Source organism: Pleurodeles waltl, chromosome 8 (genome assembly GCF_031143425.1).
Source record: "Pleurodeles waltl isolate 20211129_DDA chromosome 8, aPleWal1.hap1.20221129, whole genome shotgun sequence".
Lineage (NCBI taxonomy): Eukaryota > Metazoa > Chordata > Amphibia > Caudata > Salamandridae > Pleurodeles > Pleurodeles waltl.
The window spans coordinates 286,952,823-286,980,501 of NC_090447.1; positions in this window are offsets into that span (position 1 = coordinate 286,952,823).

Sequence of the window (27,679 nt, forward strand, 5' to 3'; positions counted from 1 at the left end):
CATCTTTCCTGTCTCTTGCCCTGCTGGCCTCTGTAGTCTGCTGTGCCCTTGCAGCGTGTCTCAATCCACGGGTATTCCCTGCCTTATTTACGCACCTCTAGGCACAGGAATGACATTAGGCTGAAGCCAGTGGCCTTCCAGCTGCTTGTTCAGCTGGCTTCTGTAGTCTGCTATGTCCTTGCAGCCCATCCCTCTCCACGGGTATCCCGGCCTGATTACGCACCTCCAGGTGAAGGAATGACATTAGGCTGACACAGGCAGCCTTCCTGCAGCTTGCCCTGCTGGCCTCTGTAGTCCACTGTGTCCTTCCAGCATGCCCCTTATCATAGTTACTTGTTTATAGCAAACGTTTACAGAGAACGCTTAGAAAGAATGCCATAGGCCAGAACATGTGCAGCTGTTGCTCATGTTCCTTTTGTTTTTTCATGCTATATTTTAACTGTGAAATGTGTCCTCACATCAAAAAATGACTATAAGCTATGTCAACATTTCAGTTCAGTTTCCCACCTACCTCTGGGTTGCAGTAGACCTTGGGCTGGCCTGTAGCTCATCGAGTTATGTCAGCAACTGTTTTACAGGTTCAGCAGAGAGGAGATGTGTATTCTCAGTCGAAACTTTCAGGACTGGTGTGGGTAGGCTCTTCTCTCACATATCCTTCTCTATCTGTCGTTCAAATCCAGACTTTGTCCTCAATTATGCTTTTTGCAATAGCGTTGCGTCAGAGTTTTAACACCCACAACTGGGGCACTCAGCGGTCCAAGCAGCAATTTCAAAAATGTTCTTGTTCACAGTTTCTTAGTGTTCCCATTTCAAGGTTACTTTCTCAGCTCTCTATAAATAAGATAATAGGACATCTATTTCCAAACTAACATTTTATGGGAACCACATCTGTAAAGAAATTACACATTAGCAAAAAAAAGAGCTTTCTCATGTTCTGAAAGTCAGGCATAGCAAATCAATGTGGTTCACTAAATCAGAATATAATTAAAATGGAACACGTAATTCTCATTCATTAAAGTACATATGAGAAGTGAAAATATAAATTCAGCATTAATAAGCTTTGTTAATACTATTATCACAATAGATTGGCAAGTGAAATAACTTGTTAATACACTTCAGTAACTATAATGGAAAACTACCAAGATAACTATTTCTGGTAATGAGGCCCTAAGTGTAAAAGGCACAATTAACTCTGAGCCATAGCACAACGATGTTAGGGCATCTGCTCACAATGGCTAAACATTAAGGTAGGTAGTATGACAAATTTATGAAAAGTTAGAAAAAATGCATTTCAGGTAAGCAAACAGAAACTTAAACCACGGCTTTGTGCGAAACAAAACCATGTTATCATTTTGAGCACAAATAGGAAAACATTTTTCGTTTCAGATGTAAACACTAAACAGATGTGCATCTTTTTAATAGACATTTGCAGCTGATTTAACAGTATAAAATCTGACTCATTAATTACATAAAAATCTGTCCCATTTTCAGACACAGTTCTAACGCTATGTGGCAGTTTTTATTCCCAAGTCACAAGATACTCCAGATTTACATGTGGAAACTTGTGTTGCAAGCTTACAGATGTAATTTGACGAATGTGTAACTTGTTCCATGTATGTGAAAATTGCACTTGGCATGTCAAAATATGTCAGTTTAAATAAAATATAATTATTATTCTTAGGAAGTGCACTTTCAATTGGGAGTTGTTTAGCATACCCAAACTGCTGAGAGGTCAAACTATTGGGGGCCTGATTCACAAAGGTTACACTTTTATGTCAGTTTAGGATTTTGTTTCCAATTCACAAAGGTAGTTTATGAGTAGTATTCTGATGACAGTGAAGCCTCTATTTTGTGCGGAGTCTAATGCCACGAGAGCGGAGACTCTGCAGTCTTAAGGATATTTTTCGTAAAATACCTTTGTGAATAGGAAAAAAAATTACTTATATAAGAGTGTACATTTTCCTTTGTGAATCAGGCCCTCAGTACCCAGAGCCATGAATTCATAGCTATTCATACGAGAAAAGAAAAATGTGTTTTATTTTTACTCTTTTCATCTGGGTTTAAAGGTTCACTCAGACTGTCTAACAATATCAATTTCAGGTAAGTAAGTATTAGATTTACTTCCGGGGAATATTAAAATAGTTAATTGGATTATTTTCCTTCGTTTCACAATATGGTTGATCTAATCGGATAATTAAACTATACAAGCTGCAGTCATTTCTTGAAAGAACTTTGTTTGCGCAAGAACATCAATGAGGTAGGTTTAGGCAAAATGTTATTTATGCTGGCAAAATTTTGCGAACTTCTCTAATATTCATCTTATGTGAAATTTACAAAATATCTCGAAATGTTACATTGCATAATTCTGCATATTTTTTTTTACCAAGTTGCAAAAGTCTAGTGAGAGACCAGCAGGTATCTAGTTTGCTCTGAAAAGTTCCCTTCCAAAGAAAGATTATCTGCTCGAACAGTTTATTGCAAGATTATTTGGTACTCAGGTTGTGCCCTTTGTGTAAGAAAAGTGACACTAGATACTGGCAAACCACAATTAGGTATGAAGCAATAATTTTGCGAACTTTACATGGAATTCCACAAACTTTCATGAGTGAAATTTGCACAAACTGGCACCCCCTTATGTTGAGGTCATCATGTAAACACGTGGACCCATATTACAGATAGGCAGATGAGCCGGGCGCAAACATGGAAAGCTCGCTTTATCAGGAAAAATGCACTGTTGGGTCAGTTGCAAACTCGCACAATCCCAAGGCAGCGCATTCAAGAGAAATACAGAGGGCCTTCTTTATACTTGTTGGTGCAAAACTGCACTAACGCAGTTTTGCATCAAAAAGTTTTGCACCGGCTTGCACCATTTTTTAGCACCAGCTGGGTACCATATTTATGGAATGGTGCAAGCTGGTGCAAAGGGCAGGCTAGCGTAAAAAAATGACGTTATTTGTCATTTTTTGGTGCTAAACCCTCTTCTTCTATACTGCTAGCCCCACACGACTAAAGTCATTTTTTTTTTACTCTAGCCTACCCTTTGCACCGGCTTGCACCATTCCATAAATATGGTGCCCGGCCGGTGCACAGGAATGGTGCAAGCCGGTGCTAAACTTTTTGGTGCAAAACTGAGATAGTGCAGTTTTGCAGCAAAAAGTATAAATAAGGGCCAATATTTTGTAAGTTTGCGCCACTTTTGCGTAAAAAAATGATGTTAATGCGGCACAATAAAAAAGTATAAATCAGGGCCTTGGTGCTAGACGGGTCTAGCACCAAAGTATAAATATGGAGTTAGTTTTACGCCGAATTAGAGTTAAAAAAAATGACACTAATTCGGTGCAAACAGAGTATAAATATGCCCCTAAATATGGCGTTAAGGCCATGGAGTCATTTTTTGCACAGGAACACCTATCTTGCATCTCATTAAGGCAAGGTAGGTCTCCACTTCCAGAAAATGACTTTAATTCCATAAATTTGCCACTAGACGGGTCTATGGATATGGAGTTAGTTTTGCACCGAATTAGAGTTGACGCTAATTCGGTGCAAACAGAGCATAAATATGCCCCGGAGTCTTTTAAAAACTGCTCCATGTTTCTCTGTGCTGGAGGCAACATGCCAGCACTTTTAAAAGGGATTAGAGATCCCCTTGCAAGCAGGTGGAGTGAGTCACTACACCTACCTGCAAGTGGATGCCTGGGGTGGTCTATGGGACCCCCTTTCATCCCTTTAGATGGTTGCATTTAGAAATTCTGCCTCCTTTTTATGGTGCACTTTCAATGCGCCTTCAAAGGGCATGTTTGCCTCTGCGCCCATATTGGTAATACAGCGCAGGCTCAGTGGCATCCATGCAAATGAGGGAAAACCCTGTAATGATAGCACTGGTGCTATATGGGCATCAGCACAATCTGTATGAAAGAAGGGGCTGCGTAAGCTTTTGTGGCCACTTCTGCAATACTAAAATGCTCTGGGGGGCACAAAGGGTGTGCAAATGCCTTTTGCGCCCCCAGGGGTCTTATGTAAGATGGCCTCTGTTGAGCACAGTAATCTGAGCCCACTTCATCATCACAGCCAAATTCTTTATTTGCATGTGATTGGTTCACAAATCCTCTACATGAATTTATTACATGTAGAAGTAGTTCTTTCGCTGTTACAGCACAGGTTTACTATGGATACACTCACTCTTTTCTGAAGATGCAGAAGCGGAAGCTCAAGATTGTTCTGTGTTGTTGCTGGGGGTGAGGCAGGAGATGCAAGGTGAGGGCTGAAGGATGCAAGCCACGGCTATGAGCTGCGAGACACTCACATTGTAGTATGGAAGCACGTCACTGGGTTCTGAGAGTGAAGATCGTCAGGATGAAGATTGCGAGCTGCAAGCCGTGAGCTGCTTGTACTGCAGTGTGGAAGTGGGGCTGCCTGCTTCTGAGTCTGGCTCTGTTTAGCAGGCTCTGGAGGTTGGCTTTGTTTGTCATGGAAGGCGGCAAGAGGAAAGGAGTAAAGCTGCCAAACAGTGCAGTTTAAAGTGTGGTGGGCCTGCAGTGGCACTGTATGGGTCAAGAGGGCTGAGTGGAACTCGTATTGTTTGTGCTTTGCTCCTTGAGATCTAAGTCAAGAAAAAATAGGATACGTTAATGGGACTCACATTTCTCCTTCACCCCTCTGTATATTTTTTTTCATAGCCGTGGGAACAACTAGGGAAGCTGGAAAATACATTGTTTTATAGACACTTGTCTTTGCCTTTTGCCCCGCCATCTGTTAAGCTGACCTTAAGCCTGTGGGGAAGTGTGTTGGTGATGGTAACGGTGGTAAGTGTCCATTTATTGTTGCCACCGAATCATTGTCTAACTGCTACTGAGGCCATCTGGCTAGAGACTGCAGTATTCTTCCCAGGCCAAGGTGGTGTGATGGTGATGAGATCATGTGGTTGTAGCAGGCAGCGGAAGAAAAAGAAAAACCAAGGAGGCAGAGAGGTGAAAGAGTACAGCGGTCTCCCTCTGGTGGGGGATGGCAGGGGGCAGCAGAAGTGACTGAGATAACGTTCAGTGTGGCTTGTGGCCCCACACACCCCTAGCCAATTCATGCTCCAATTCCATTGCATCAGTTAAGCATTACAGTGCATGGAAATATATTGTTGGGAGAGAATAATGTGATTACTGATCTACCCTCTGTAAAGAGTTTGCTCCAGTATCTAAATCATAGCCCAGCATGTTTCTTAATAGGACTAACTCTATAAACTTTAATTGGCAGATAAAAACTACAATGACAGCAAAGAAACTGAAATCTGAACGCCTGATTATTGGGAAGGTCTGTACCAAAACGAAATCTAACCTGCTGTGGAATAGAATACCAAATATCAATGCAATAAAAGACAAGAACCAAATTTTTTCGCTGTGGGGTAAACAGAAAATGATACAGAAGGATTTGAATGATAGTGTAAAACCCTCTTTGTGTGAAAGCATGGATAATCTTTCTGCACAGTCTTGTCTGCTAAGTCCCTCTGTTGGTAGGTCAGTAGTAATATCTCAAGAGGAAATGACCTGTCAATTGGAAGAGGACTTTACCCTTCCAGACATAGATCTAAACTTCAGCTGCAAGTGCAGGTCACAAGTTACACCCCCAATGACAGTATATACGGGGCTCTCAACTTTTCAGTAGTATCCCCTTGAAGCACTCGCTAATAGTATCCCCAAAATCTGCAACCCCAGACCTGGATATAATTCTTAATCCGTTGTGTAATCTACCAGACCAGGAAGCAAATGTTTCTGAATTGTTGCTCTGCTTACAGAGGATTTTATCCTCTGTTTTACCCTAATTAGAAACATTTGTAGGAGGCTCTGAAACTATCCAAGATACTATTTCTAAAATATTGAAGCTTCTGATTAGCTGTAAAGAAGATACAGGAAAGATAACACAAGAGAAATTAAGTACAACAGGGCAAAGGACATTTACTAGTGTAAGTCCAGAAGTAAATTTAGAAGTTGATGCTAATGTTTTGATCTTACAGATCTCAAGCTCCAATTTCTGCATACAAGCAGGAAAGCCACAGATTGAAGCATGAGAGGATACTCCAAAAGAAGACTCCTTTATAGAAAGCCTTTTCCTTTCAATAAGATTCATTTTTGACTCATGTGTGGTGGATTTTGAAACTGTTGCACCCACCGTTAAAAGCCTCAAACATAGAATGTGATGTCTTCCCTATATTTAAGCCTAAATCTAAAAGTGGCTGTGTTACCTCTTCTTCAATCTGGGTGTAAGGGCAAAACAAAGAAGAGGAGAAGGAAGAAAAGACCTTGCCAGCAAATTTGGAAAAAGGGTAATAAAAAGCTTTAATTGAGGGATGGGACAAATACTTCCCAATGGATGGAGGGTTCTTGTCAAGATCACCAACCAGAACATTTGATCTTGAGCCCAGATATTCCAAGTGCAAGTTCCCCCATTGAGAGGAGTGCTTCTGAGACAGAAGCAGTACCCCCTCCTGTGCACCTAGTTGATACCCTCATCTCTCAATCTGGCAGCTGTGCTGTTTGTGGACTTGTGTAAGACAAGCGGTCCTTTGATATTACTTGATAGGAAGACAACCCTCCACTCTTCAGTGATGCTGATTCATTTATTTTAGACTTTTCCCACCTTTTTGATTTAATCTTGAACTGTGCAGCCTTTCTTGCATGCTTTGCTGATGTTAAGATCTTAAATCTAATTTAAAGCAGTGACATTTCGTCGGTTACCTTGCTGCATATTGGATCAGGGATCAAACTGAGGGTAACTTTCCACTCAGAGACTGTAGCAAGTATGATACTGCAAAATAGTGAAGGTTTACAATGCAAAGGTATCATTGTCTTTCCTGTTTTTGAATATGTAAATAGGCAGGAGGAGGGGCCAGCTGTATGGCAAGGAAATGGGAGGATGGGCGGTCTTACTCCATTGATGAGTATCCTTTGGTAGACCCTAAGGAGCTTAAAGTTCATATAGGAATAAATGGAAGGCATGTGACTATCAGGTGACATGACGAAGAATCGTGTTGAATGTGCAAATGATGAAATCCAAAAATGGAACTGGTTACAGGGTTCTAAACAGTGCACGCACACCTTTCCCTCCACTGAAACCTCATAATTAGTAATGATTTAAAAGTGGTCTCCTGGAATGTGGCAGGAATAAAGAAAAATAGAAAGAAGTTGCCATTTTCAAGTACCTTAAATGCTGACATAATCTGCCTCCAGGAGACCCGGTGTGATGGGGAGCTCCAGGTTGATGACTTCTTCACTTTAGAGTGTAAAGCGAGGCCGTCTAGGAAGGGCCATGAAAAAGTGGGAGTAGCGAATTTCCTGACTAATAAGATTAATTAGAGATTTGTATGCTATAGGGACCCCTCCAACCTTTTTTCCAGTGGTAACATTGTTCCCTAATGGAGGGGAGAAAGCCTCAGAGCCAACCTTATTGGTAAATGTCTGTATCCATCCTGATGCTTCAATGATATGCTTGGGCACAAGGTTTTTACTTGTATTAAAAACATTTTAGAGAAGAAGAAGGTCACACGTGTAACTTTGGTAGGAGACCTAAATTGCTAAATCTCCAGTCATGCTTTTAATATATTTTGTAAAGATGAAAAAGAGGATGCATTGGATATCCCTCCTATTGTGTTCCTTCGTGAAAACGGAACTGACAACAGAGGGAAGCTTCTTTTTGGCAAATTGAGATCTAATGATTGTTGAATAGGAAATGGGAGATTGACATCAGATCCCCCACACAGAATGCCTATAAATCTCTGACAGGAGAGGCTATCTTGGATTATTTGGTGGGTTGGTCCTCCTCATTCTTTCTGTTGTGTGACCTAAAAATAGTTGATTCCATTTTCAGTGATCATTGTTTACTGGATTGTATACTGGGGATAAATACTTCTCCAGTTAGTACTTGGATATTGATGGGGCTTCCTCAAAATAGAATGCAAAATCTAGAAGAACTCAGTGGGACCCCAGAATGATTTCTGTCCTAAAGGGTAAGCTAGAAAATATGGTCATCAATTTAGACTCTTGGGAGGTCATTCCTTTAATATCTTTATGAAGCAGATTGTAAGAAATTTCACCCAAAGACCTCCTAAGGGCAATTTTAAGCCCATTCCTTTTTCAATTCTCCAATGAAACAGGCAAATAAATGATTTAGTTAGGAACCAATTTATATTGTACTCGAATTAGAGGAATTTTCACCTGTCCTTTTTTTACAAGGCGAAGGAGCTGTTTAAAAGCACACCTAAAAAAAGAGGTCAGAGATCAACTATAGGTGGACTTAAGAAATGCCGCCTCCAAGGGGCTGAAGAGAACCTTTTGGGAAATTATAGCAGATGGGTGTGGGACTAGCATTAGATATAATCCCTCCTCAATTGATGAAGATAGTTTGACCAACTTCATCAATGCCCTATATGCGGCAAATGGTGAGTGTGAAAAGCCTCCAGTCATGGAATTAAGCTCATCCACCCACAACTCTCCATCGATAAAGGGAATTGATTTGGCCATCCTAGGAATGCATTTATCTGTTGCAATGGGCGTGGACAAAGTTTCAATTTCTGTAGTGAAACAGGAAGCAACCCTTTTGGCCAAAATATTGCTTCCGGTTTTTAAAAGCTGCTATGTGAACAGAAAAGTGCCTCTTTCCTGGATAGGAAGTATTATTGTTCCTCTATCCAAAAAGGGACACTAAAAACTGCTAGGAAATCACAGTCAGATTGCTTTTGTTACTTGCTGTGAGTAAAGTTTTCACAAAATGCTTGTTGACACAGTTAATCTCATGGGCAGAAGAGAATGAAACCATACCGCTTGAACAGATGTATTTTAGAAGAAATCATGGAACAACTGAAATTATAGCTGCCCTACAATTAATCAATCAGAAATATGTGTCTATTAGAAGTGGAGTGACTTATGCTGCTTTTATAGGTCATTCCACAACATTTGACAAAGTGGATGGATCAGTGTTGTGGAAAAAGCTATTCAGTTTGGGTATGCTGTACTCCTTATTACACTTAATCATTGCCATCCATTCTTCAAGCTGGTGCAGAACACCATTAAGAAGGAACCGTGGCCTTTCAAAGAAAATTATAACAAAGTATGGCCTATAACAAGGGTACTTTCTAGCCCCGCTGCTCTTCTCCTTATCTTTTTCAGACTTACCCATTTACCTATCACAGAGTATGGTAATAACTCCCACTATCGGGGGAGACCAGTTGCATGTTTTCTATATGCAGATGATATAGTGATCTTGGATCTTACCCCCAAGGGTCCTAGAAATTGACTAGAGGCAAGGCAACAATTTGCTGATGCACATTATCTGAAGATCAACATTTCTAAGAGTAAAATTCTCTGCTTCCTTGGTAAGGAAAAACCTAAATGTGAACATTTTCCCCGGCAGCTGGGTGCCCAAACATTAGAAGTAGTGAAATAATGTGCAGTAATCAGATTGATAGTGCACATATCGTAAAGATCACATGTAGAGCTCAGACTCAGGCCAAGGTTTTGAGGGCACTTTATGGGGCTACAGACAGGAGACACTTTTTCCATCTTTTAGAGGTTTATAGGGCCAAAATCCCAGCCTCTCTGCTCTATGCAGTGGAGCTTATAGATATTGAGAAATACGTTTTCTGAAGGAAATAGAAGGACAAGTATTAATAAAGCTTACGTCCTGTATGACTTCAATACCAATGGCAGCATTAAGGATGGAAATGAGAATGAAAAGCACACTTGCTCAAGGATTAGTATGGGTTGTTTGTTGAGTGGCCTTCCTTGGGAGAAGTGAAGAGGACACACTAAGGCACTTTATGAGAAAGGAAATGCTGGTAGACAAAAAGCATAAGACACTAGTCTACAGAAATGTCAAGTATGCTGCAGCTCACTGTGGGCTAGAGGCAAGCTTGGTGCTTTCACTAGCTGCTCCACAACTAAAAGCTTGCTTAAAATAGGCTTCGTTTGCCTTAATCTTTTGCCTGGATAGTGAGATGTGTATAAAAAAAGGGATGTCAAAAAAATAAATCATTCAATTCTAAAGTAAAAACTTATGTAAAATGAAATCAGGCCCATGGAGTTAGATGGTTGTGGATCCCATTGCGGCTAGATATGCTTCCTTTAAATTCTGTCACATCCAAATGGTATGGAGCTTCTGAAGTGTGTAATTTCTGCCAGAATGGAATCCAAAATGGTAATCATGTCATACGTATCTCGCCTGCCCTACTACTATGTAGTTGTAAATGGTTGAGGCCTATTCTTCAGAAATTGTCGGTACAATCTTCCTCTGAAGATTTACAGCTACTCATCAACCCCCCAATTAATTGTTCTGTTATTTGATGTTTAACTTTTTTTAAATGTTTTTTTAATTTGTATTGATTTTGTTACATCCTTAGGGTTAATGATCAGATCTTATGTGTATTGCAATGAATTTCATTGAAGTTTTTAGAGACTTATGTGGTCTTTATGACATTGACGGTAAATGCTGCTTACCGCCGTGGTGACGGCCGTCAACATACCGTTGCGGAGGCGAACATCCGTTTGCTATATTATGACACACACATGAAACCGACAGAACATTGCCACAAACACAAATCCGCCAGACCAAATGTCAGTTGTAAAGTGCCTGCATGAACAACCATGAGCCAACAAAATAACGCCCATCACATTATGACCCACAAATCATTACGGCGGACATTCAACTGTGGTAAACCATTGGCGGTACACACCGGCGCGGTCAGAATGGCCACCCAAACACAAAACAACACAACATTGCCCAAAACTAAAATCTCACACCTGACACTCATACAAACACCCCACCCGCCCACCCACAACACTATAAAACACACACCCACATTACACACAACCCTTTGCCAACACGAAAAGACTGCAATAGCTAGCCACACAAACCACAGAGGCAACTACAGACACACATCACAACCACCCATACATCTGTCATGCACTCCACATCCCACACCTAACCACATTACCCAACACCCTCTGCACAACACACACCACACAACACCCATTTCCCCACTAAGGCACCCCCATTTTACAGATGAGGAGTTGCGGGTTGTGGTGCAGGAAATAGCCAGTGCAGAGCCATAGCTGTTTGGCACAGGCACTGCAAATATCCATTGCAAGGAAGATGGAGCTATGGTGGAGAATTGTGGAATGGGTGAAAACCGTGGGACAGCATCCAAGAACAAGGGACGACATCAGGAAGAGGTGGAACGACCTATGGGGGAAGGTACGTTAAGTGTCAACAAGGCACCAACCCGCCATCCAGAGGACTAGCGGTGGACCCCCTCTTCTTCCCCCACAGCTCACAGCATGGAAGAGCTAGTCATGGCAATCCTGCATCCTGAGAGACTCACCTAAGTAGCTGGAGGACCGGACACTGGTGAGTCAAAATTTACTACATATCACCCCCATACCTGCATGACATCTCACCCCCTCACCCTGACTCCCATCACTCCACCCCATGCCACACAGTGCACCTAGACATGTGACTAACTCCAATGCCAAGCCCTGCATGCAATACCAATGCATGTACAGCCCTCTCAGCCCTGCATGTACACCCCCCACCAATGCATGCACAACATGAAGAACTAACAAACCCACATTACATCACCATACACAACCAAAGGTGGGAGGACAACAGCAATTATATAGGGGAAGTTAGGGATGTACAATATGTCACAGACATGAAGCATAATACATCACTTACATCCCCACATGTTCCCCAGCCAATCCCAGTGGTGAGGAGGTGCCACGACTATCCATTCCCCCAACAGAAGATGCCCCCAGGGATGACAGTAACTCTGGACTTCTGGATGACCTACCTGGCCCATCAGGGACCACTGATCAGTTGGCCACCTCAGCCCACTCCCAGGCCACCACAGAGCCTCCCCCTCAGTATCCAACACCACAGCACCCACCCAACTTCCCCATACCTCTGTCCCTACGAACACGTCAGTCAGCAGTGTCCCCACCTGTACAAGGACCCCAGTCCACACCTCACAGCCAAGACAATCAGGGTCCTGGGGTCAGTGGAAGTGGGCACACCATTCAGGGGACACAGGTACATGGGTACAGGGACACTCGGAGGACAGCTGTGCACCAGGGAAGGAAAGGCCCAGAGGTCCAATCTCCAGGAGACACTCACTAATGTCCTGGGGACTTACCAACAAACCCAGGACAAGATGGGCCAGATTCTTAACAACATGCAGGAGAACCAGCAGCTGCAGGAGGTACACCATCAGGAGATCAGGAAAGATTTGCCGGCCCTCAACACCACCATGGTCTCCATGGCAGGGGTGCTGGCTGATGTGGCCAACATCATGAGGGAATATACAGCACACCAGCGGGCCCCTTCCACTAACCAGTCAACTGAACAGCCCACCAAATCTGCTGCAGCTAGTGGAAAGGAGGCCCTGTCACAGGACCCACAGGCCACCAGCACCCCTCACCCTGCAGAAGGTAACCACCCCACGAACGGTCCCTGCGACCCAGACAGATTTCAGGGACACTTGTCAAGACCAAGACCACTGCCAGAAAATGAGAACTTCCTGCATGTCTCCCTTGTGTTTTACTCTGTCACCTTGTCCACTTTTAATAGCGATTGCTCCCCTTCCTATGGCCCCTTGGACACTTGACCTATGCTACAAACAGACTGGACCAATACACTGGACTTTCCGCTACCATCACCCCATTCCATTGCACTATTCATTCTATATATTTCACCATAATAAACACCCTTGGACACAACTTGAGTGATAGTGATTTATGTGATGAAAATGTGCAATTATGTTCACAGTTACCTCTTGTGCAATTGATCTGAACTTTGTGATAGCATACAAATATTGACCTGTAGCTATCTGTAGTTATCACATCAGTACACAGTTGTAATAACACCATCTGCAAATTGAGAAGGCATAGGTGCCAGTCAGTTGAGATGCAAAGGAAGTGACTGCCATCCTGCTATAGCCACAATGAAAACACATACAATTATAGGAATGGTCAGTTCCACTGTCTCACCTTTGTGTCATTGGAAGTACTGCCGTATTAATGATGTTCTGTCGTCCACATCCTCTTCCTCTGCCTCCTCATCCTCACTGTCCTCAGGGTCCACTGCTGCCACAGAGGCATTTCCAATCTCCTCCTCCTGCAGATCAGGCACATGTCGTCTGAGGGCCAGGTTGTGCAACATGCAGCATACTACAACTATCTGGCAGACCTTCTCAGGGGAGTAGCACAAGGATCCACCTGTCAGATAAAGGCATCTGAACTTGGCCTTTCCGGAGGCCGAAGGTACGTTCTACTATTCACCAGGTGTGCACATGTGCATCACAGGGGTCAGGAGCCACGACAGGTTTAGGTAGCCAGAGTCACCTTCAAGAACTGAGGGACAAACATCAGCCTTACACAATGGTATGGGGGCTTACTCCAGAAGGCATACACTGACATATTTTGAGTGGGGACTCAGGCTCACTATCAGCCTCACCCTGTGCCTCTGTAACTGTGCCATCACATTTGGGATGCTGATATTCCTCAGGACGAAGGCATCATGCACCGACCCAGGATACTTGGCAGTGACATGGGAGATGTCCTGGTCAGCCAGGTACACCATTTGCACATTGAGTGAGTGGAAACTCTTCCAATTCCTGAACACCTGTTCAATGTGCCTGGGGGGGGGGGGGGGTGGACAAATGCAATATGTGTTCCGTTAATTACCACAGTAATATTTGGAATATTTCCCACTGCATAGAATCCAGCCTTCACAGTGGCCAAATCTTCCACTTGGGGGAAAGCGATGTAGCTGCACATGTGTTTGGGCAAGGCAGACAAAACCTTTACCAGTACGATTGAAAACACTGGCTGTGACATTCCTGGTGCCAAGCCCTCTGTCACTTGGAAAGAACCAGTTGCCAGGAAATGGAGAACTGATAGAACTTGCACAAGAGGGGGGATCCCAGTGGGATGACGATAGCTGATAACAGATCAGGCTCCAATTGAGTACACAACTCTGTGATTGTGGCAGTGTCCAGACTATAGGTGAGTAATATATGCCTCTCCTCCAGTGTAGACAAGTCCAAAAGGGGTGTGTACACAGGGGCTTACCTCCTTCTCCTATTCCTCTGCAGTGGTAGGTACCTGAGGGACACAAGAGTGTGAAGGGTGTCACAAACTGAACAATGGAACCACCACCTCAGTGCTACTTGACATGTATGTAATAGGACTATGTGAATGGCAATGTATGTGCAATTCACAATTGATGCAGTTTCAAATTTCTGATTGTTGTCCACCACTATAAATGGCGACCGCTTGTCCTGTAAGTATGGACAGGTGGAAGTGATGTAACTCTTCTGGCATTGGGCGTCATGGCGGAAGACGGTCTTGCACCACCGTGCTATTCCTCATTGGCTAATATGGGGCTCTATGGAGTACAGCGGCAAGGATCACCGGCGGCGGTGACGGTGTACACAGCCGTGGACATGACTGCCATTTTCTATCTATAACCTCACTTGATTCCTGACTTTCCACAGGACAACACCTACAATGCGTGTGCTGCAGTGACATGTGTCTGGATCCTGCCATGGCCCGTGTGAAAGGGGAAAGGCCCCCTGCCTTCACTTCAGAGGAGTTAGAGCACCTGGTGGATGGGATCCTACCCCTGTATAGACAGGTGTATGGGCCTCCAGACCAACAGGTGAGTACACGATGGGGACGATGCATGCAACAAGGTTTGGGGTATGTCTGGTGGTAGTGTACATACAGGGCTCTGGGTGATGTGTGTGCCAATGGAGATGGAAATGTAACTTGTGGGCCATATGTGTGACAGGCTGGATTGTCTGGTTAATGGTGTCCTCCTGTCTGTATTACCTCTGTAGGTCAGCGTCTATCAGAAGAAGGAATTGTGGCATGCCATCGCCAAGGACATCTTGACCCCTGGGGTCTATGGCTGGCGAAGCACTACCTGCATGAAAAGGTGGGAGGACCTGAGACGCTGGGCCCGAAAGACCGCAGAGGCCCAGCTGGGTGCCAGTCGGAACCTGACCTCCCTGATGGCCTGCATACTTGAGGTGGTTTACCCAGAGCTGGATGGGCACTTGAGGGCAGCACAGCAGCCACAAGGAGATGAGTACAGTGAGCATGAAAACCATTGTTTTTGGCTGGCATGGGATACAGGTGGTGGTTTTCAGTAAGTGGGTGCCCCTTACTGACATTGTTGTGTGGTCCAGCACAAGGTAGATGGGTGAATAGCAACATCTTGTTTTCCACATAGTTGGCAATCCAGGTCAGACAGGCTTTAGTGGTTCCCAGGAGGGGTGCAGTTGTTGGTGGTTGGTTCTCATCTTGCTGTGCTACCTAGCCAAAGGAATGCCAGTGCGATGCATAGTGCCCAATCATGTTTCCTGTGTTTGATGGTAATGTGTATGCCATCTGTGGTGTTGGTGCTGTAATTGACCCAATGCTCCCTTTCCCCCCCATTTTCTGCTGTCATCCTGTCCATGTGTGCATTAGCATCATCTATCATCTGGCGTAGGAGCAGTCTCACCGGCGACTGAGGGACCTGCATCCCACAGGACCCAGGAGGCAGAGTCTACTGACACCGAGGGGACCAATGGGATGGAGGGCGATCGGAGCACTATGGCAGGGACAGGAGGTGACAACACTGACTCTGATACCTCCTTCGATGGAAGCTCCGTGGTGGTGGTGGACACCTCTGGAAACACCCCAGCTGCAGGTACAGTTGCCATCCCATGTACCAGCACTGCCTCCCAGTAGTGTCCCACCGAGTTGCCTGTGCCCACCCACCCAGGAGGGTGGGCATCTCCTTCACCCCAGGCACCTCAGGCCCTGCCCCAGTGAGCCCTGCTGCCCTCAGTGTGGAGGCTATTGACCTCCTGAGATTCATCTCTGTATGGCAGTCAACCATAGTGAATGCCATCTAGGGGCTGGCATCCCAGATGAAGCAATACAATGAGTTCCTGGAGGGCATCCACAGTGGGTTGCCCACCCAACAGAGATCGTTTCAGGCTCTGGCCTCCTCTCTGATGGCAGCCAGTTACCCTGTTCCTACTGTCCCCCCTCCAACTACTACATCCCAGTCCCAATCTCATCATCCCCAATCAATCCCATGTACACATACAGACAAGCATGCACACAAAACATCAGACAAGAGTACCACAGTCAAACACAGGCAGCATACTTCAGGTCACAAACACTTACACAAACAACAGACAGTTGCACACACAACCACTGCCTCCACTGTCTCCCCCTCCTCCTCTTCCTCTTCCTCCTCCTCCTCCCTTTCAGTCACATCCATATTCACACCTGCATGCACTGCATCTACAGCCACTATCACCACATCATGCAGCACACACACCTCACTTGCAGACACCGCCACAAAATCCATCCATGCATCCCCTTTGCCTTCTCCCACCCTGTCTGCCCCCTCCTAAGATACACAAACTCACACATTCAGACTCCCAACAGCCACCCACCACTCACAGGCACACCATCCTTGCACCTGCACCCAAGTCCAGAAGACATACATCTCTGACAACCACTCCCTCAACATCCACTGCCAACTCTCTTCCCACATCCCACCCCAATGCACCTAAAAAGCTTTTTCTTGCCTAACTTGACCTCTTCCCTCCCCCTCCACACCCTGTCCTGTCTGTAAGAGCAGGGTCCCAACGACCCAGCACAGCACCTCACCCAAGCAGTCTACCACTGCTCCCATCAAATCCTCAGCTGCTGGCACAAAGGGGCCCCAGAGTGTGAGAGCAGCCACTCCTACTGTGAGCATATCTGTGCCTCAGAAAGGGAGGACTAGGGTGGTGAAAACCAAGGGACAGAAGACAGGGACAGTGGAGGCACCTTCTAGTCCTGGAGGCAAGAATGGGAAAGTTCCCACTCCACCACCCAAGAAAGGGAAAAGTACTCACTCCACCACCCAAGAAAGTGAAGGTTCCCACTCCTCCAGAAAAGAGAGGCAGGATGCCCCCTCCACCAGCAGTGAGCAAGGAGGCCTCACCTCCAGCAGAGGCAGCCAGGGTAACACCTCCACCAGCAGTGAACAAGGAGCCCTCATCTCCATCAGAGGCAGCCAGGGTAACACCTCGACCAGCAGTGAGCAAGGAGCCCTCAACTCCAGCAGAGGGAATGCAGGCCACCCACCAGGGACAATTGGGCATGGAGCACCCTCCAGAGCCAATTGGCAAGTTCCCCACTTCAGTGACTGTGGCCTTGCACTCCCCAGCAAAGACAAATGGTCATGGAGCCCCCTCCAGAGCCAGTGGGCATGTTCTCCACTTCAGTGACTGTAGCCTTGCACTCCCCAGCAAAGACAAATGGATGTGAAGCCCCCTCCAGAACCAGTGGGCATGTTCCCCACCTCAGTGACTATGGCCTCACACTCCCCAGCAAAGACGCATCGGCATGGAGCCCCCTCCAGAACCAGTGAGCATGTTCCCTACTTCAGTGACTGTGGCCTTGCACTTCCCAGCAAAGGCAAATGGGCATGGAGCCCCCCTCCAGAACCAGTAGGTATGTTCCCCACTTCAGTGACTGTGGCCCTGCACTTTCCACGCAAAGACAAATGGGAATGGAGCCCCCTCCAGAACCAGTGGGCAAGTTCCCCAGTTCAGTGACTTTGGCCTTGCACTCCCCAGCAAAGACAATTGAGCATGGAGCCCCCTCCAGAACCAGTGTGCATGTTCCCCACTTCAGCTGAGGTACCCCCCTCCCGCCTTCCCCCTGAGGTGCCTGCCCATTTCCAACATGATGCCCTGCATAGTGGAGTCCAGATAGTCAGGAGTCAAGTTGGCCTTTCGACTGTGCCCTGTGGCCATGTAGGCCTTTTGGACTTTGGACTGGCCATTGGCCCTTTCTGAACATTGACGGATGCTTTTGTTTTCACATGGACAATATGGTGGCTGTTGGCATCAAATAACAGTGTCAGTTAATACTCAATGTGGTCCTTGCTTTAATTAGATGTGTGTCCTGTGACATTGGTTTAACTCTGCAGCTGGTTGTGTGTATGGTGTGTGTGTGAATTGTGTGTGTTGTGCGTGTGTGTGTGACTCTCCTTTTCCTCCCTCCCTCCCTTGTGTGCTAGGTGGCTGTACTCACCATCATCATCGTCAGCGTTGGTGTTCCAGATGAACCATGACATAGAAGAACATCGGGAAGACATATAGTTCCGATTTCATGGCAGTAGCGGATTCCTCTGTGTACCTGTTGGTTAGTCTTTATTTTTCTGTGTTCTTTTTCCGCCAGGTGGTTTGCTGTCTCATAATATGGTGGGCAGTACATTGTCTTCTGCTTGGCTGTTGTTGGCTCCCACTGTGGTCAGTGGTGTTAACGTCCTGGCGGTTGGTGTGGTACATTGGCTGTCTATGGGAGGAATCTCCGCCATGGTCATGATTTGGCAGTAATTACCGCCAGCCTGTTGGTGATATTACCGCCACTTCAACAGTTACCGCTAATGTCATAATGAAGGCCTTCGTATATGGTGTACTTATTTTGTGTAAGTATTTGTATATTTTGTGTAAATTATGTTATGTGGATTTCTTGGGTGTGCTGAAACATGAACAAAGTAAACTTGAAACTTGAAGTAGAAGTAATTTATTCAATATATTTTTTTTTCAATAAGCCATTAAACTCATAAGCAAATCATAATCAATAAGAATGGGGCCACTGTAATAAAATAACAATGTTGTTCAAACTCATGCATTAGCCCAAGATTAATGTGAAGAAAATCCACATTTCTTATCTTTCTCAGTGATTTAAACATCAGGACAGTTCATAAAATGTACCATACTCTTTGTCAGAAGTGAATTAAAAGATTGTGAAATCTTTTGAGTACCTTGTCAGATGTCAGATATATGACTTAGCAGAAACATTACATGCTAAGGGATCTCCACTCTAGACCAGTCCCAGGTTACTTTACAACCAAAGTGGGAAAAAGATCTAGAAACTGGACGAACCAACAGGATACCCATTGGGGTAAATTAGCAAAGGTCAGTAAAGAAGATTGTTATTAGGACGCCTCACCAATACACCTTTTACCTGCATAGAATAAGCAATATGTATCCATTGCCAAGGTCTGTGCTAATATTGAAATAGCAAGTGTAATCAAGGTTTCTGGATTCTGAGATCGAGAGGCCAAGACTAACCATGAAGAATAGCATTCAGGATTGCAAGAGTACCTGCCACTTTCCAGAATACCTTTTCATAGAAAGTACAACAATGTATTTCACTTGGTTTGATGTCTTTTGTAACAAAGGAAAAGAGGAATTTTCTTCTTGGGTTATTGGATTGTGAAGATCATTTTAGAATGTAGTTTGAATTTTGGAATGAGATGAGTTCTCGGATTGATCATTTTGAATCAGGACCACAGATTTGGAGTAGGACTTAGAACACAAGGCTGCTTTCTAATGTGTTGCATCCCTTTCCATCACAACTGCTGCTTTGGCCTGCCATAACCAGTTTCTTGTCCCCCTGCTCCTCATGGAACCACAATCACTAGCCACATGCGAAAAGCATGTATCACATCACTCATACAATACAAGGAGGAGGTAAACTGATAGAAAACAAATATATATTAAAGTGAGAGCCTATACCAGACTAACATTGAAGGTCAAAGACTTGGATATTTTGCAATTTATCTTGGAGGAAATGCACACATCCGCATCTCCCAGCAAACTCATAGGCCCTCATTACAACCCTGGTGGTAAAGTCCGCTTACGGCCGTGCTGACTGCCGCCAACATACCGTGCCTGTGGCAGAAATCCACTACAGGTATTATGACCTATACTTAGAAATCCTCCACAAAACAGACAAACACACAAGTCCGTCACACCAAAGGTCAGTGATAAACTGGCGATAGCAAAACCCACACCGTTACGACAACATAAATAAACCCACAGTATTACGACCCACAAATCAACCGTGGAAATCCATTGGCGGTACACATCGCTGCACTCAAAATACACACACACTTACAAAACACAACCACATTGGACAATTCAAAATACACACACCTGATACACATACACACACCACACCTACACACTAACAACACTATAAAACACACACCCACACTGCCCACAACCCCTTACAACGACATTTGTGGAAAAAGCAGAGAGAGAGAAAAGCTACGACAACACTAGCATCCAGAGGCACATAACACCATCACTCATACACCACCCACGAACATCAAAGAACACACCCCAACACATCACCCCACACATCACATCAAACATTACCTCACACATCACCCACACCACATCATGGCACCTCAAAGACACCCCAGGTTTTCTGAGGAGGAGCTCAGGGTCATGGTGGAGGAAATCATCCGGGTAGAGCCACAGATATTCGGATCACAGGTGCAGCAGACGTCCATTGCAAGGAAGATGGAGCTATGGCGTAGAATTGTCGACAGGGTCAACGCAGTGGGACAGCATCCAAAAACATGGGATGACATCAGGAAGAGGTGGAACGACCTCCTCCCCCACAACTAACAACTTGGGAGGAGCAAGTCTTGGCGATCATGCATCCTGAGGGCCTTGCAGGAGTAGTAGGAGGACTGGACTCTGGTAAGTCATAGCTTTGCTATTATATCCCCCCACCCTACCTGCATGCCATCACAAACTTCTACCCCTACCCTCACACCCATCACTCCAACACCTCACAGATACCCCACTATCACAACCCACACATCCCAATACCAGGCCCTGCATGTGACAACAATGCATGGACACCCATCACAGACCTGCATCGACACCCATCACCACAGCATGCCCACTAGAGAGACTCAGCCAGGGCACACAATCACCACTCACACAAGGGCCAAGGCAATAATGCAAGCACAGGAGTAGAGGGAAACTCACCCACTGCACAAGATGGCACACACAGATTCAATAACTATGCATCTACACCCCAAAAGGACCCCTACCCAACGTCACCGGACAGGAGGTGCCAGCCATATCCAGTCCCCCCGCAGAAGAGGCCCACAGTGACGACAGCAGCTCTGCACGCCTGGATCAAGATGACCAGCCCAGCCCATCAGGGACCTCTGGACAGTCGGTTTCCCTCCCACAGTCCCAAACCACCACTAAACCTCCCCCCTCAGGAAACACCACCACAGCACCCACCGAGCGAGCCCATGCCACTGTCCCCAGGACACGTCATTCAGCAGTGTGTCCACCACTACAGGGACCCCAGGCAACCCCACTAACCCAGGACGATCAGGGACCTGGGGTCAGTGGCAGTGGGCACACGGTTCAGGGGACAGAGGCACAGGGCAACAGGGAAGCTGGGAGGACTGCTGTGCGACAGGGGGAGGACAGACCCAGGGAACCCACTCTTCATATGGCACTCTCCAACATCATGCAAGCATACCACCATTCCCAGGAGACCATGGGAACGGTACTGGCCAAGATTCAGGAGACCCAGCGGCTGCAGGAGGAACAGTACCTGGGGATCAGGGAGGACTTGAAGTCCATTAACACCACCCTGGTCACCATTGCAGGGGTGTTGGCAGACATGGCCAACACCATGAGGGAGACAGTGGCATACCACCAGGCCACTGACATCAGCCCGAACGATGAACAGCCCTCCACGTCCACCGGCGCTAGTGTACAGGAGGTCCTTCCACAGGACCAACAGGCCACCAACACCCCACCCCCTGCAGAAGGAGAACCACCCCGCAAACGGTCCCTGCGATCCAGGCACAAGACAAAGAACATTGCCAAGACCCCGCCAGGAAATTAGACTCTCCTGATTGTCACCCTTCTGTCCCACTATGTCACCCTGACCACGTTGAACTGCCATTGCTCCACTCCCTATGCCCCATTGGACAATGCACTTGTGATACAAAGAGACTGGACTCTACCATGGATATTCCTCCACTATCACCGCAGCCCATTGCACATCCCCCTCCACTTATTAGCACTTAAATAAACACCCTTGAATCACAAAACAACCTGGAGTCAGTCTGTACTTTCAAAAATGTATTATAACAACCTCTTTGACAAATAGCATTGTAAATGTTCATTTGCACATACCAAAGTATGACAGTTGTTGGGCAGCAGTGAAAATAGTAGAAGGCAGAATGTGGTACCCAGATCTGTGAAAAGGAAAGCCAAAGTGAACTGTCAGAGTCCATGCACAGAGGTAAAAAGGCAGACTTATACAATGTCCTACCGTAGTCTGATATGAGAGGAGCAGTGCCAGTCTCTTACCCGTATCTCACTGGAAGTACTGCATGGTGATGTTGTTTCTGTTGTCAATATCTTCTTCTTCTGCCTCCTCTTCCTCACTGTCCACAGGCTCCACAGCTGCCACAAGTCCAACATCAGGCCTATCCTCCTGCAGAAAATGCACCTAGTGTCAAAAAGCCAGGTTATGCAACATACAGCATGCCACGATGATCTGGCACACCTTCTTCGGTGAGTAGTATAGGGAGCCACCTGTTAGATGGAAGCACCGGAATTCTGGCCTTCCAGAGGCCGAAAGTCAGCTCAATAATCCTCCTAGTTTGCCCATGTGCCTCATTATAGCGTTCCTCTGCCCTTGTCCTGGCATTCCTCACTGGGGTCAGTAGCCATGAGAGGTTGGCGTAACCAGAGTCACCTGCAAATGTCGAGGGATATTTGTTAGACATACACCAACCCTTAGGGACTATTCCATACTCAGACACCTATTCATACTGTGTGCGGACCTTGGCCTCACCTATTAGCCAAACACAGTGCCTCTGGAGTTGCCTCATCAAATAAGGGATGCTGTTATTCCTCAAAATGTAAGCGTCATGCACAGAGCCAGGATACTTGGCATTCACATGAGAGATGTACTGGTCTGCCAAACACACCATCTGCACATTCATTGAATGGTAGCTTTTACGGTTTCTGTACACCTGTTCATTTCTGCAGGGGGGGACAAATACTACATTTGTACCATCAATGGCACCAATGATGTTGGGATATGTCGCATGTCATAGAAGTCATCTTTCACTGTGGCCAAATCCTCCACCTGAGGGAAAACGATGTAGCTGCGCATGTGTTTCAGCAGGGCAGATAACACTCTTGACAACATGTTCGAGACCATTGGCTGTGACATCCCTGATGCCATGACCACTGTTGTTTGAAAGGATCCACTGGCCAGGAAACGGAGCACTGACAGAACCTGCACTAGAGGGGCTGATACCTGTGGGATGGCGGATAGCTGACATCAGGTCTGGTTCCAATTGGGCACACAGTTCTTGGATTGTGGCACAATCAAGTCTGTAGGTGATAATGATGTGTCTGTCTTCCATTGTCAGCAGGTCCACCAGGGGTCTGTACACCGGAGGATGACGCCATCTCATCATCAGCCCCAGCGGATGTGCCCTATGGAGGAGAATGGTGAGCAGAGGATCAGGTACCACATAGGTTGCACACGGATTTTTGCACTAATGTGATTTAATCAGTGTGTGGCGTTGTCTGTCCGTATTCCTGCCCAAGTGTGCTGTGATGCAGTTAGGTGCCCTGCCATGTGCCACCCTGAAATGACGGATGCCTGATCTGTAAGGAGGGACGAGGGGAAATGAGGTACCTGCACTGGCGTTGTCCAGCGTCCCGGTAGGCGGTCGAAGACCGCTGCGCAATTCAGCATTGGTTATCATTGGGCCCTATGGGTTCTAAGAGACAATGATGATGTACACTGGCTATGACGGTACACCCCCCGCGGATGTGACTGTCATTTTCTATCTATTCACTCACTTGATACCTGACCTTCAACAGCAGAGGACCTACACTGCAGGTGCTGCTGTGACCTCAGTCTGGAAGCGACAATGGCTCGAGTTCTGGGGAAAGGGCCCCTGCCTTCACTTCGGAGGAGTTAGAGAGACTAGTGGATGGGGTCCTCCCCCAGTACACGCTAATCTACGTTCTCCAGACAAGCAGGTGAGTAAACTGTGAGCATGATGCATGGGACATTGCACCAGATGTAGGTAGGCAGTTTGCGAGGTCGCTTTTTGCGACCGCGCAAAAAATGGACACGCAATTTGCGAGTGGGTATTGCAAATTGCGACTGTGCTGAAAATTGAAAGCAGGTGCTGCAGAACACCCTGGAAATCACTTCAGAACACTCAGGAAAACACTTCCTGGCACATGATGATGACATCACAGCCAGGAAGTTTACAAATACACCTGGGAGGAGGGAGGACCACCCTTTTTAACTGCAGCACAGCTAACAAACACAGCTCCAGCAACCATGGCTGACACTCCCAGGAAAAGAAAGCTAAAGTTTGCTGAAAAGGAGTTGGAGGTGCTAACAGATGAGTGCTGTCAGCACCATGATGAGCTGTTTGGCAGGGCAGCCCTCACTGTACCAGACACAGAAAAAAAAGGATTTGGCAGGATATGCAGGATAAGGTCAACTCCCTGGGGGTCAGCCACCGGAGTGTGGAAGAACTTAAGAAAAGGTGGCAGAGCGGCTCCGGGAGATGAGAGGCACAGGAGGTGGACCATCGACGGTACCACCACCCACACCCCTGGAGGAAAGGGTAGAGGAGACCCTTGAGCCTGAGGCTGTCAGTGGAATGGGAGATCTGGACACCTCTGAGCCAGGACCATCAACCGGTGAGTACCATGTGATATGCATGTACCCCCATCAATGCCATACCCCCACCCACCTTGTACACAGGGGCATGCACAACCAAAATAGCTCCATTTCAGAGTAGCAAACACCAGAATGATGCATTATGGGCAATGTAGTCAAGTAGGTAGTTCATAGGCAATTGTTTATTAGGAAGGTGATAACAGATATTAGACACTGACAGTGTGTTCCCTATGTCCCACAGGTCTCCCACAAGACACCCCCACCCGCCCAAGCAGCCAGGGGCCAATGGTCAGCCAGCACAGAGAGGAGACAACAGGACCAGCCACCACTGCTCCCTGCACCACCAACACCATGCCCTCTCTGGAAACACCAGTTGCAACAGTGGTGTGCGAGCCTGTCCCAGGTACATGCCAGAGTGCCACGTCAGACACTATAGGGCCTCCACCGCTGCGCAGGTGACGTAGGATACCAACAGCAGAGCAGCAGGCAGAGTCAGGGCATGCCTCCACAACACCAACAGAGGCCCAACTGCTACAGGGTCAGCGCCTGCAAAATCAACAATTGAGAAGGATTAGTGGTATATTGCAGCGCTTTGAGAGAAATCATGCCATCAGTATGCAGCAGGTGCATTCAGAATTGCAGGTTATAGGTAACAACACGGGTGACCTTGCACTATCTATGCGCGAACTGGTGGCAGGACTGCTAGCGCAGAGTGACAGTGCACGTCGCAGGGACCGCCAGCTGCTGCAACGCCTAGACAGGATGGCCTCCTCTATAGTCAGGCTGGCTGTTAACACAACAGGGCTGTCGAGGCGAACAGTAAGCCTCCAGGTGGACATGGGCCACTTTGCCGGTGATGTGGCACGGGGACTGGGCCGGATCAACCATGCAATAGACCTAATGGAGGCACGGCAGGTGGCCAGGGGCACAGGCGACACCCCACAAGACAGTGAGAAGGGCTCCACTGTCAGCAGTGTCTCTGCCAGTGACACCAGGGTGCTACGTAGTGGAAGCACAAGGCAGAGCACTGCTGACCCACCTAGTACCTGCCGAGCCCGCCGTAGGGTGTGAGCTCCACACTGTCCCTGGGGTTGGGGCACATGATGGCAAGGTGTCCCATGCCAGGTGGACTATAGAAGCCCCTGAACTGTTTTTCATGTACATAGTTTGGTTATTTGCACTTATTAAATAATTTGCTCTTTCCACTAAACACATGGACTCTTTGTCATATTGGTGAGTATGGTAGAAGTTGGCACGTACCTTCCAAAGTATTGGTTTGCAATGTGTTCCCGTCTCAGTGTGCCTTGATTCGCGATGCTCCTATCCCCATGATGGCGATGTGGTTGCTCTTGCTCTTCATCCTCAGAATCTGGGTCTTCAGGGGTGAGAGGTAGCCCACATCGGGTGGCAATGTTGTGCAGGATAGCGCATGCAAGAACTATTTTGAAAGCCGTTATTGGGGTATACTGGAGGGCACCTCCACTTCGGTGGAGACATCTGAACCTTGCTTTCAGCAGTCCGAAGGTGCGTTCTATGATGTTCCTGGTCCTCTTATGTGCACTGTTATATCGCCTATCGCAATCATTGCTGGGTGTTAAGTACGAAGTCAGTATCCATGGACGTAGTGCATATGCACTGTCACCTGTTGGGCACAAAACGTACACTGTTAGCAAGGCATGGGTGGTATGCACATTGACCTGTGTGCATGCCTGCAAGGTGTATTCAGCTCTACCTAGGAGGTATCCGTCTCCAAACTCCCCACGTTCCAGGCGTTGGTGTATCCCACTGTGCCTAAAAATGTAGGAGTCATGGGTACTGCCTGGAAATTTGGCAACCATGTCAGTGATGATATAATGAGCGTCACATACCCATTGCCCTCCTCCCTATCTCCGCAAAAATCCTTGAGAAACATGTTAACACTGAACTTACCTGCTATCTCGAAAGCAATGAACTCCTTCATCCCACCCAAATGGGCTTTAGAGCTTTGCACAGCACTGAGTCAGCCCTTCTTACAGTAACTGAGTCGGCCCGCCAGCTCTTAGACCTAGGGTCTCACATAGCTATCATTCTGCTTGACCTAAGTGCAGCGTTCGATACTGTCGACCATGATCTTCTCTGTTGGAGACTATCAGACATAGGAGTAGGAGGCTCTGCCCTTTCTTCGTTTTCCTCCTTCCTTAAAGATAGATCTTTCCAAGTTTTGGACCGTACCTTTTTTTCTGGCCTCTTCCCTTTGGCATGTGGAGTCCCCCAGGGTTCGTCCATTAGCCCTACTCTCTTTAATGTTTACCTGTCACCTTTAGCGAGAGTAATTGCCACTCACAATCTGTCTCTGGTAACTAATGCAGATGACACCCAGCTAGTGGTGTCCCTTTCCAGCTCTGGAGACTCGCCAGTGACTAATCTCTCCCGCTGTATGAGTGACATTGCCAATTGGATGACCGAGTCCAAACTCAAATTTAACGATGGAAAATCGGAAGTCCTGGTCCTGGGTAACGGCCCCCTGCTCATCCTCTTCCCTCTCTTTCAGACGCCTTCAGTACTCTTCCTCTCCCCAAATCTCAGGTTAAAACTCTAGGGGCCAGATGTAGCAACAAACCAAATTGCGAGTTGCAATTTGCGAGTCCATCCGACTCGCAAATTGCAACTCGCAATTTGGTATGCAGTACGGTGTCTCAGACACCGACTGCGACTCGCTATGGGGTCGCAATGACCCACATCATGAATATTCATGAGGTGGGTCGCAAATTGCGGCCCCATAGCGTGTATAGGCACTCGCAAACATGGAGGCCTGCTGTCGTCAGCAGACCTCCATGTTCGTGACTGCTTTTAAATAAAGCAGTTTTTTTTTTTTTAAGTGTAGCCCGTTTTCCTTACAGGAAAACGAGCTGCACTTAAAAAAAAAACGAAACCTTTAGTTTCGGTATTTTTTCAGGGCAGGGAGTGGTCCCTTGGACCACTCCCTGCGCTGAAAAAATATTTTTGGGTCCAGTCACAAACTGGAAGGGGACCCCTGGGGACACCTTCCAATTTGCGAGTGGGTTACCATCCACTTGAAGTGGATGGTAACTGCGGTCGCAAAT